Genomic DNA, 11733 nt, shown 5'->3' with positions numbered 1-11733 from the left:
TAAAATAATTTTTAAAACATTTTAAAAAGAGTAAATATAAAGTTAACTCTGGAAAGTGATGGTCACTTAAAGAATAGCTTTTACACTACAGAGTAGGCTGTAATTTAGAGACTATCACATGAACAGCTTTAAAACACTTTACGTGCTGGCTTTCCTTTACCTGCATAATTTCCCTGGATCTATTGTAAAGGTATCCCTTTTTCATAGCATTTTTAAATTCTATCTTTAGTTGTTTGACTCCTTATTGAAGGATGAATAACGGCCACCCAAATATGTCAGGTCTTAATCCCTGGAATTTTTAAATGTTACCTTATTTGGAAAAAGAATTTTTACAGACTGATTAGCATTTTGACATGGGGAGATTATCTGGATTACCCAGATAGGCCCTAATGCAATCACGTGTGTAGACACAAACCAAGGAATGCTGGCAGCCATCGGGAACTAGAAGAGACCAGAAACGGGTTCTCCCCTAAGACCTCTAGAGCGGGCCAGGCCTGGAATAAGCTTGATTTTGGACTTGGGGCCTCTAGAACTGGGAGAAAGTGACTCTATGGTGTTTTACGTCACCAAGTTTCTGGTAATTTGTGACACCAGTCACAGGGAACTAATGTGCTCCCATGTGAGGGAAAGAACTTGATCATTTTCCTCTTGTAATCTCACCACCTAGAGCATTGTTGGTTCCAAACACTGATTCTAAACCTCGCTGCAATTCAGAATAATGCACAAACACCCAGACCAAATCCCCCATTACAGAAATTCTGATTGAATTGTCTGAGGTGAGGTCTAGGCACAAGTTATTTTCGTTTTTGCTTTGCTTTATTCTGCAGATTTTTTTAGTGTGTAACCAAAGTGGCAAAGCACAGGAATCGAGAAAGGCTGATGGAGAGAGAGTTACTGAGGAGGGTACAGCCGCTGAGAGCCGGGGCTCTGAACCGGACTGCAAGGGGCCTGGTCCCAGCTCCCGTATGCTAAATGTGGACTAGAACACACTGCCTACTCCTCAGTTTCTTCACTGTTAAAAAAAAAAAATGAGACAATAAAATTATCTTCATCATAGGGTTATTGTGTCTGAGATAATGTAGATTTTAATAGAGTGCCTAATCCATTGTGAATTCTAAATAAATGTTAGATCTCAACGTTAGGAAAAAATCTTTACTTCACAAGTCTTTAGCCAATCATTATTTTGAACTGGGTGAATTAGACAGACAAAGGATTGTATTCAAAATAAATACTTAATATTACATAAAACAAATCTTACAGAAATTTTGGTTCGATTGTTCAAGTTTACTGAGCTTCTGAGGTTCTTAAATATAAATTCATTACCAACAACCCAGAGATCTGTCAAGCAACTTCTAAAAATCTTATAATTAAATCCCTTCTGTCAATTCATGCAATATGTTCTCCTTTAGTGTAATTACATTAGAAGGCCACTTGTTTGAGTTAAAACTTGTATTGCTTTGGGTGGTAAAGAATGGAGCAACATTTTGTGTACATGTAGGAGATACAAGCCAATCTTTCCAAAAAAGCTCCCCCCCTGCTTTTTTTTGTCTTTTCCAAATCCCCATCTGTTTTGCTGATGCGCCAATACCCAGGGCCTGTTTTTCATAATGTCATTTTGTTTGTGAGGATGTCTGTTCCTGAGAGTTCACGAGCTGGCCGACAATGAAAAAGTGATCACAACGAGGCCAGGAAATATCCTGAAAAATAAACCAAAAGCCAAGAAAGCCGCTGCGCCCTGCTGGCCGGTTGCACGCGGGCTTAGGAAAACAGGGTCAACAGTTTCAGACATTACTCTGGGGGATCTCCTTGGTGGCTAAAGAAACTTCCAGAAAGGGTCCACCGAATATCAGAATCACATCACAGCTGCTTAAGTTCTCTCCAGAATAGTTCAAACAAAGTAATTCTGTGTGGAAGAACAGTTTTATTTTACAAGTTAAAAATCAAACAAGAAAGACGGCAAATGACTTTTTTTTTAAATCCTCTCTCTGAAACATCAAGAAAATGAGGTGAGGGGATTAAGAAAATTAAATACTTATAATAAGCATTCCTTAGTTTTGTTTCCATATTTAACTGAGACTAAGAAACGCCTAGAATATAATTATGTTCATGGTTCCCTCGCTAATATTTTTGCTTAACTGATAAATCTAATTTACAGCAAACAGATAAATATGTCAAAAGAAGTTTTTTTCTCTCTTTTCAAAACAGAAGCATCAAAGTTCTAGGCAATTTATACCGCCAGAATTTTAACATAAAATTTCCAGTGCGACATGTGGGTCAGTTTTGTTTATCAGACTCTGTTATGCCATGACATAACCATACAACCTTTAAAGTTCTACTTATGTGTGAAAATTGCTAATGAAAAAGAAATTTTATGTTAACAAGACTAAATCCCCACTTGCTGTGATAATAAAAAGAGTCTTTAATTTTATGTTATTTTCCATTTTTATGTTGGGTAGAAGAAAGACATAAATATTATACACTTACACTGGCACTGGATCAAATGTCACTCTTGATTTAAAGACTATTTTCATACTGATGGAGAATAAGAGAAGTCTTTTTCTTTTGGGTAATATGACTGTGATTTCCATATAGGATATGATGGATAGAAGTTTGCAAAATATCTATTAAGTATCCTGTGCAATTTCCTATGGTAAAAGATTACCAGGAAGAATTTATAGGCTACTGTTCATTATTTTTTAACCCCCATTTTATCAATAAATACCGTAGAAACAAGAAATTTGACAGAGAGCCCAAGAAATGTACAGAAAGTCTCTGGAACAGTCCAACCCAGACTACACAGTCGGCCAGGGACTGGATGGCCACTACGCAAGGATTTTACTTGGCAATAGAAAACCAAGAGGAAATATAGGAATGGGATTCGTCTCCAGTTCTATTTAATCATTTTCAAGTATAGTAGCTTAGAATGCCACAATGTGTAAAAAGAGAAGTGGGGAGGGGAGAGAATATTTCAAGAAAAGTATAAACCCAACTCTGGAAAGACGACCTTTCTTTCCTACTTGGTTCTATGTCTGCGTAAATTAAGGCACCCATACAGGAATTAGCTGTAAGTTTCTAGAACTTTTTTGTAAAATTCCATTTTCAGTGGAGATGTCCTAATGCACTAAAGCCCTTTCCCTTCCCTCTGGCTTTAATTCAGGTGATAGGCAGGAAAAGCAGAGTTCCAGGATCCCGCCTGTTCCCAGAGAGGCACAGCTTTTTCAGCTTGAGGTCCAACAATTGCAGGAAATGGTGGATGATGGAAACATTTTCCTAGAAGGGGAGTTTGAAACCTAGGAGAGCCCCTCCTATCCGAGCCGTGACTACTGACCGGGGCATGAATCGGAGGAAGCTGGCCACACGGAGAAGGCCGGTACAGCCCACTCTGACGGAGGACCAGATTGTCACTTCCTGGAAGTGAGGGAGTGACACACTCCCAGGACGCACCTTCCTCTGACATTTCCTGAGCGCGGCCTCATTATCTACCACTCCCAGAGCTCGCTGACAGGGATTTCAGACTACGTTTTTTAAAGACTCCATATAAAAGGCAGCCACTAATAATAATACTCTGAAGCCACAAACCAAATATGTATACCTCTTTCCTTGCGTCAGCTGTTCTCACACGCGGCCAAGGAAACAACTTGAAAACAACAAGGAAACAAGATGGCCCCGCATTCTAAAATGGTAGAAGAGGATTTAGCTGAAGAGCCATGGGGGGTGCCGGAGGGGGCAGGGAAAACAAACAAACAAACAAAAAAACTCTGCTTGTAGTTTGAAAACAAAGCATTCCCGTTCCTCATGCATGGGATTTCAGTCAGTGTTCAAATGAGCAAAGCATTCAGTAGTTGTCATGATTTTCATTTCCCCCAAAAGTAAAAGTAAATTGTCTTGGTTGGGCTCTTTCAGTTGTCTTACAGTTATAAATAAGATATCTACAGGAAGTGATTTGGATTCATAATGACTTGGAAATTAATAGTGTCCTTCTGCTAGGCAAGGATGTCATTTATAGGATGGCGGTAGAGAGATTTTAAGTTGTATTTCGCTTTAAATATCATTGGAACAAACTAATATTATCATATTTTACAATTAAGGAATAAATTAATATATACATTTTATAAAGTATTTTAAGATTTTTTCTTTCTCCAGGAACACATTTGGGAGTGGGAGGAGTGTATGGATATTAAATCACAGAGAAAGGTTATTTATTACTGAGGCCTCAACAGTAATAATTAACAAAAGCTGAGGGAGGTGGTCAATTCAAGTAAGGAATTTTCAATTAAACAATGATGATGAGGATACAAGGCATTTCCTGAGAATTTATCTTTGATTAGGAGAAGTTGTTGAAAGCCTTTGGCCTTTAATTCTAGGCAGTCCTTAATCCCCAGGAAATATCAACTTTTCTACTATTTTTTTTTTAACTTCTCTGCTATTTAAACACACTAAAATTCTTCAGAGAGAAAATGGCAGATGACTTGTTTTTTTTAAACCTGATACAGCTCACAGACATTCAGATTTCTTTAACCATTTCTCAGCATCCCTTTACACTTCTGTGTAGCCTTACCACATCCAGTCTAAGATTTACAGTATAATGGTTAAAAGCTTTCTTCAAAACAAACAAAGAGAAAAAGAAATAACACACCAAAAAAGACTCTTAAATATTGAGAACAAACCGGAAGTTACCAGAAGGGAGGTGGGGGGTGAAATAGGTGAAGGAGGTTGGGCACACTGTGAGCACTGAGTGACGTGTGGGACGGCCGAATCACTGGGTGGTACACCGGAGAGCAAAGTAACACTGTATGTTAACTAACTGCAGTTTTTTTTAAAGTAGGTTCTCTTAGCCATATAAAATACCTCTGAATCTTGGTTCTAAAAGTATGAACTCTATGGCTTTGAACAGATTACTTAGTATATTCAAGTAACCATCTCATAAACTGTAGCATGGGGATGATACCTTCCTAATTAACAATGACTAAATGAAATAATAAAATAACATGCAGAATGATTAGTACAGTGCCTGGTGCCTAATTCAGTTCCCTCCATTTGGTACTGTTAAATTTTCCAGAAATTTAAAAATCACAAAAGAAGGTAGATTAATGTTTCCATTATTTAATAATTGCTTTTTTTGCATCTTTTTTCTCAAAAATTTTGTGAATCAAGGACTTATCTATTTCCATATTAAGAACTATCCCCTATATTAAAACTCTCTCAAATTTCACATGTTGAGAACTCATATTACTTCACTAGTACAATTATGTCCAGATAATCACAGAGTGCACTTGAAAATAATATGTGGTTGTCTTCGGATTTTGCTGTGCCCACCTTACAGTAAAACATCTCCATTTAAGGTCCCAAACCTATAGAATCTCTGTGCCTTACAGCTTCAACTTGAACTAAGAATAAAAACAAATTTTGGTGTTCAGATCTTGAGTATAGTATGCAATTTGCCAAAGCAAAATAAAGAGCCTGGCAAAATAATATATTTTCTCTTTTATCAAAAAAGCAAATTTACATATTATTTACATATAAATAATTCCTTATAACTATCAATTCTGAAAAATAAGATAGTGAATATTGAGAAATTTATAATTATTTCTAAATTTGGAAGGCGTTAAGTCATGTGCAAATCCATATTCCATTCTCCACTAACAAAGGACCAGACTGATAGATTGAAATTAAAGAAAGAGATAAGATGAACAACAGAAGCAGCCTCCGCAGGGAGGATAAGACAAAAGGGGGTACATCATTCTTCCTTCCCTTGTTTTTATTTTTCCCTGAAAACATGCAGTGAGTTCCTACTACAGGAACAAGGAGGCAGGTTGAGGAGGAAGATAATTTAAAGACTTAGATAAGTGAGACCTCTGTCCTTGACTAATTGAGGTTCCAGCAAAGGAGGCAGATCCTTGAAGAAATAAGCACAATGTCAGAGAAAAAAATTATAATCAAAGAAAGCTAGAAAGTGGGCAACTATGCAGAGGAGCTAGAAACACTCTATAGGGAACCAGAAAATCTTTATAGAAAGGGCTGTATTCAACCTGAGTCTAGAGGAATAAATGCACATATTCTTAAAGGCAGTAAATTGGGAAAGGTCTTCCAGGAAGTGGAAAGTCCTGCAGTTTCTACACACGAATGTGAAGGAGCAAATGAGTATGCAGAATTACAACATGCTGAAGGCATGGAAAGTGGAATGTCAAGACTGAGATGCAGAATGATCCCCAAAGATGAACCCAAGACAGAATATGAAGGCCTTGTATGTCTTGCCAAGGCTGGACTTTCCCTGTAACCAGTGAGAAGACACCAGAAAGCGTTAAACTAGAGAAAGAAGCATGCAAACTAGAGAGAGGAAGGTTTGTGAGGTAATGGTTGCATTTGTCCAAACAGATCTTCCACTAATGTTTTTGGGATAGGGCAAGGGTGTGAATGGAGGCCCAGTCTGTGTCTCTCTCCTGTTCCCTCCTCTAGCATTCCTGTTCACCACAAGGACCACAGACCAAAAACTATCCACTGCCACTACCACCTACCTCCATGATACAAAAACAAAACAAAACAAAACAAAAAAACAAAGAATAGTTGGCCAAAAGTCAATTCTGTGAGTCCCTCCCACAACCTTGGGAAGACAGAACCAGCAAAAAGGTTCTTTAAAAGTCCTGGGATCCTGGAGTATAGTTTAGAAGGATGTTAGGGTTAAGAAAGTGCATTCCCCTTGGCTCCATAAATGACTCACCCCTGGGGGATTGGCTGGGGGTGGACCAGAAGGTGTCCCCTAAAGAATATAGTCCATGGGGCGCCTGAGTGGTACAGGCCTGAGTGCCTTTGGTTTCAGCTCAGGTTCTGATCTCAGAGTCATGAAACTGAGCCCTGAGTCTTTCTCCAAGCTCAACGTGGAGTCTGCTTGAGATTCTTTCTCCCTCTCCCTCTGTCCCTCCTGCTCATGTGCACTTTCTCTTCTTCAAAAAAATAAATAAATCTTAAAAAAAAAAAAAGTAGAGTCCAGAACATGGGTCCTCTTCCTTGAGTGATACTTGTACAAAGATGAGATGATATGGGCCCAAACCAACTCAATGAGAATGGAACAGAGAAGAAAGGCCAATCTCCTATCAATGAGATTTAATTAGAGCATATGATGACAGACAATATAAGGCAAAAGTATGTGAAATGGCTATGAACTAAGAGGAATGAGTAAAGGTCACTGAAATTTCTGGGTCAGTAGATATAGTAAATAGTGTCATTAACAACTATTGTGGTAACTAATACTATGAGCATTCTCTTAGTCTATAGTTACTACGTACCAGGCACAGCTCTAAATGCTTTACTCACTTAAGAATATAAAAAGAGGGGCGCCTGGGTGGCTCAGTGGGTTAAGCCGCTGCCTTCGGCTCAGGTCATGATCTCAGAGTCCTGGGATCGAGCCCCGCATCGGGCTCTCTGCTCAGCAGGAAGCCTGCTTCCTCCTCTCTCTCTGCCTGCCTCTCTGCCTACTTGTGATCTCTCTGTCAAATAAATAAATAAAATCTTTAAAAAAAAAAAAGAATATAAAAAGAGAGGAGAAAGGAATCGGAGGGAAGGAGAAACACTACAGAGGCTAAGAAGTATGGCTTTCACTTTGAGTTTGTGTCATTTAAAAACCTGTGCCACTAACTAGGTTCAAAGGCTTAAAAAGGGTCAGTAGCTCAAGCACTCCTATGAAGTGCATCTAAATTAGTAACGTTACAAAAAATAATTTCCATTTTAAGCATGTAAGTACACAGACTACAAACTAGACTTTATTTACTTAGTCATTCATGTGTCATTCTGCCCTCAAAAGAATATGATGTGACTTAGAATTACATATAATCTAAAATCAAAGTATGTATAACTTAACAGTGAAATTATCTTATTTTCCAGTAACATTTACTAGCAATGTTCCTTCAAACCCCCTTTTCTGCTGAATAGAAGACTTCTTTAGAGATCTGACAGCTCAATTTTATAAGTTTTGTTTTTAAAAGATGCTTATTCTAGTTGTTTGGACTTCGTCCTCTTCATCTAAAACCTTTAATCTCACAGTCAATTTGAAAGAAAAAAAAAGTATCTTACAGGTTTTCTATCTGTTCATCATTGCTACTGATCTACGAGCCAGGGCAGACAGCAGCCGACCTCCAAGTGCCACTTAATATCTCATACCATCTTTCTTCACATACAACAACTAGGTTTTTATTGAATATCCTTATTATTCAACTAGATTCATAATAATTTTTCAAATATTAGAGGGAAAATTTATGGGGTCATTTCAATTTAATTCATCAAACAAATTTGATTAAATGATTCAACTTGATTTCTCATCATATATAGATCTGTGTATGGATGTTACTGTCCATATTCATGTGTTCATATATGTAAGCATGTACATGTAATTGAGCACAACACATGGCACAACATGGTCCTCTCCACACAGTCAGCATATCAGCCTTTCTGCTAGCTAAATTAAGTCACATCGGACATCAATCTTACTTAAATTTCATATGGCTTTCCATAGCACTTGAAGCAAAATCCAAACTCCTCTCCAAACTCTAATAACCCAAACTACTTCGTACACCTTTTCATGGCCACCTCCCTTTAGATTACCATGTTCAAGCAATACTGGATGTATCCTTGTTCCTTGGTACAAGTTCATTTGTATGACTTATGGCAGTTTTCCTCACCTCTGCGGGGCAAGTTCGTACAAGGCGTTTACATGATTGGATCCTTCGCATCGTCAGTCAAATAGCTCCTCGTTCCAGTGATTTGTTATTTCCTTCCTTGGTTGCTATTACACTTATTGCTATTGAAAATCACATACTTATTTAATTATTTGTTTATTGTCAACCCCAGCAGAGTGTAAACTCCATAGCTGGGTGAATCTAATCTGCTTTATGACAATATTCATACTACCCAGGGGTGTGCCTCACATAGAAGGCACCAGGCCCATAAGACACATTCGATAAATCTGTTGATTGAAAAATGTTCAAGAAATAATTGGACATTATATTATGTAGTCCATCTACTTTATTTTATAACATTAAAGCTGAGACTGAAATTAAACTTTATTTCTAAAGATTTAATATCTAGTTCGTGCCAAAATCAGCATATAAACCCAAGTTCTCTGACTTCCTCACTAAAGTTGTTTTCATTGTCAATAATTTATGTTTCCAACTGAAAGAAATATAGGATGAAAAGAGTCAATATGGTCTTATAAACTGTGAAAAATGCCATTTAATACTACAGAACTTTGGGAGACTCTCCAAACCAGTAAATATGTGTTCTGACACCCTAGCAGCCCATTTTAATGAAATCTTACTTTGACTCTAAGACAAGAACAATCACAAAATTATTTCTTGGGTATTGTCTACCAGGATAAATAGTCAAGAATTTCTATCACTTGCTTTTTATTCCTCAACAAATGGTTCATGTGTCTGTAATTATTTACCAAATCTTCTCTCTGCCACATTACTTATAAAGATCCTATAAAATCAGTTTACATGACTGGTATTTTGTATTTTCTTATGACCACCAAAATAAATCTCGAGAACTAACAGGAATGCTTTAGTGGTCTAGGAGCCCATCTATTAAGCTTTTAAGTATTCCTCATTCTAATGAAAGTTAGTGATGATGATACTGACGTATTCCCAAAATCTCTAGGGTGTTTTTATTCATTATTACTATTAATAAAAACTCAAAATAATATAGTTTTCCAGCCAATTTTTACCTTAAATTCCAGGGCAAACTTATTGACGATGTAATTGGCAATATTAGTTCAAACACTTTAGCGCTTCTTCCTGGATGGCTTTTTAAACTGTACGTCTCTTCGTAACCTCCAGCAAATCACTGATTTTAATGAAAATAATTCTTAAATGCTGCCCTTCAATACAGAAGTTCCCATAACTTAATGCCATTAAAATAGCATTTACTATTAGATATGCTTTCTTACTCTTGTGTCACTAGAATATTTTGATCAAAATCACGTTTAAATTTCATGGGAAGACAGTGCATGTTTATGGAAGGAAGGTACTTTACCGTCTAACCTCATCTTAGCAATTTTGAGTACGAATATCATGCCACAAAGTATTTAACAGTTGTATTAAAATGATAAAGCCAGAAAGACATCATTTTACCACTGATATGAAGACTTATTTTCTGGAAGCCAAGAATGAATATGTGTGTTTTATTCTTGTCAGGGTATACCTCGTATATAAATGTGCTGTTTGATGTTCAGACTTAAAATATGTGTGTTTCTCAACCTGAAACTATAAAGCATTTGCAAAATTTTATGTTTGTAATCAGCATATCAAATACCATACTCATAACATACCTACATGATAAATAATTTTCCTCTAAAATAAAAGAAAGACATTTAGGGAGATGTTTCTAGTTGATACGTTGCCAACGTCTGAATACATTTTAAACACCTACATTCACAGTGGGAATTTTCAAGAAGAAACATGGAGTTCCTACAGGCTTCGTGCTATTTTCAGAACATAAAGCTTCAGCTATTACACTTGTTAAACGGCAGAACAGCCAGAGGGAATCCCCAAAGACACAGCCTGCTTCTTCAGGCAGCAACTTTTCCTTTCAGCCAAAGGTTTATAATCAGAAGAGTTTCACCCGGTCCAGGTGTGGCCTTGAATTCCCAAGCACAGCTGCGAAGAAGCTGATCTGACTTTTTTTTTCTCTTTCCTTTCACTCCCTAAGCAAGGCAGCAAGTATATTGCCTTTTCCTCTCTGGAGGGGAATTCGTGGATTTATGTTTTGAAAGGTTTTCCTCTTTCTGTTGCTTAGCAAACATGCTGTTGTGGGTCAAATGAAACAGGTATGTGAGTGAAAGCTAGCAGAACAGAGAATATTTAATATGTTTAAGATACGGGCAGTTCTCAGGGTAAAATAAAGATAATTCATTATATACAGTAGGATTTTTATGACATCATCTTACCATGTTTTTTAAAGGAAGATTTCATGACAATTTAATGTAAAATTATGTATTAGGTATAGGGAAAAAGATGTTTACTGTTTTTTTAAAAACATGCTACAAGCTACATGGTTTGAAAAACTCATGAATTCTGGACTCTTCATAAGCTAGTGGTGAGCTCATTCAATGGAATAATGATGTCTTCGCTGTGTTCTTTTCGAATATCCCCAAATGCTGGGTTTCTAAATAAAAACGGAGGCACAAATCCCATCTGTGTCTTTATCAACAAACACTGATTCGGTAAACATGGATTGACCAGCTACCAGGCTCCAGGTTCTGGGTTGTATGTGCAATTCTGAGACAAATGCCCCTAATGAGTTCATGACCTGCTGGGGAAGACAGGCATGTGAATAAACCCAGCAATGAGATATAAACAGTGTTCTTTAAAAACCTAAAGACAGTAGCCAATTTGCATTTGAAGAATCTTCTGTGGTGCTTATTAAAATGATCAGTCTCAGCCCGGACTTCAAACCTGAATTATAATCTTGAGGGTGCACACAGGACTCCAAGCACTGCAACATGTTTTTTAGTGTAGAGACAACCAAGGTCCTCTGAAGAGAAATTCCCACTTTGTGAAGATGCTGAAGTCTTCTTCAAGTCGCTATTATAGGAACTGAAAAGGGAGCAGCAAAATACTACTTTTCTTTGTCAGAGTTCTGCTACTTGGCAGAGAACAAATTTTACTTTTATTATTCATTCAATATCTATTTAACAATCATTTATTGACCACCTAATCTATGCCAGGTGCCTCATATATGTAG

Source organism: Enhydra lutris, unplaced genomic scaffold (assembly GCF_002288905.1).
Source record: "Enhydra lutris kenyoni isolate GAN:26980312 unplaced genomic scaffold, ASM228890v2 scaffoldscaffold1, whole genome shotgun sequence".
In the NCBI taxonomy this organism is placed as follows: domain Eukaryota; kingdom Metazoa; phylum Chordata; class Mammalia; order Carnivora; family Mustelidae; genus Enhydra; species Enhydra lutris.
Note: the sequence above shows the minus strand (reverse complement) of the source record.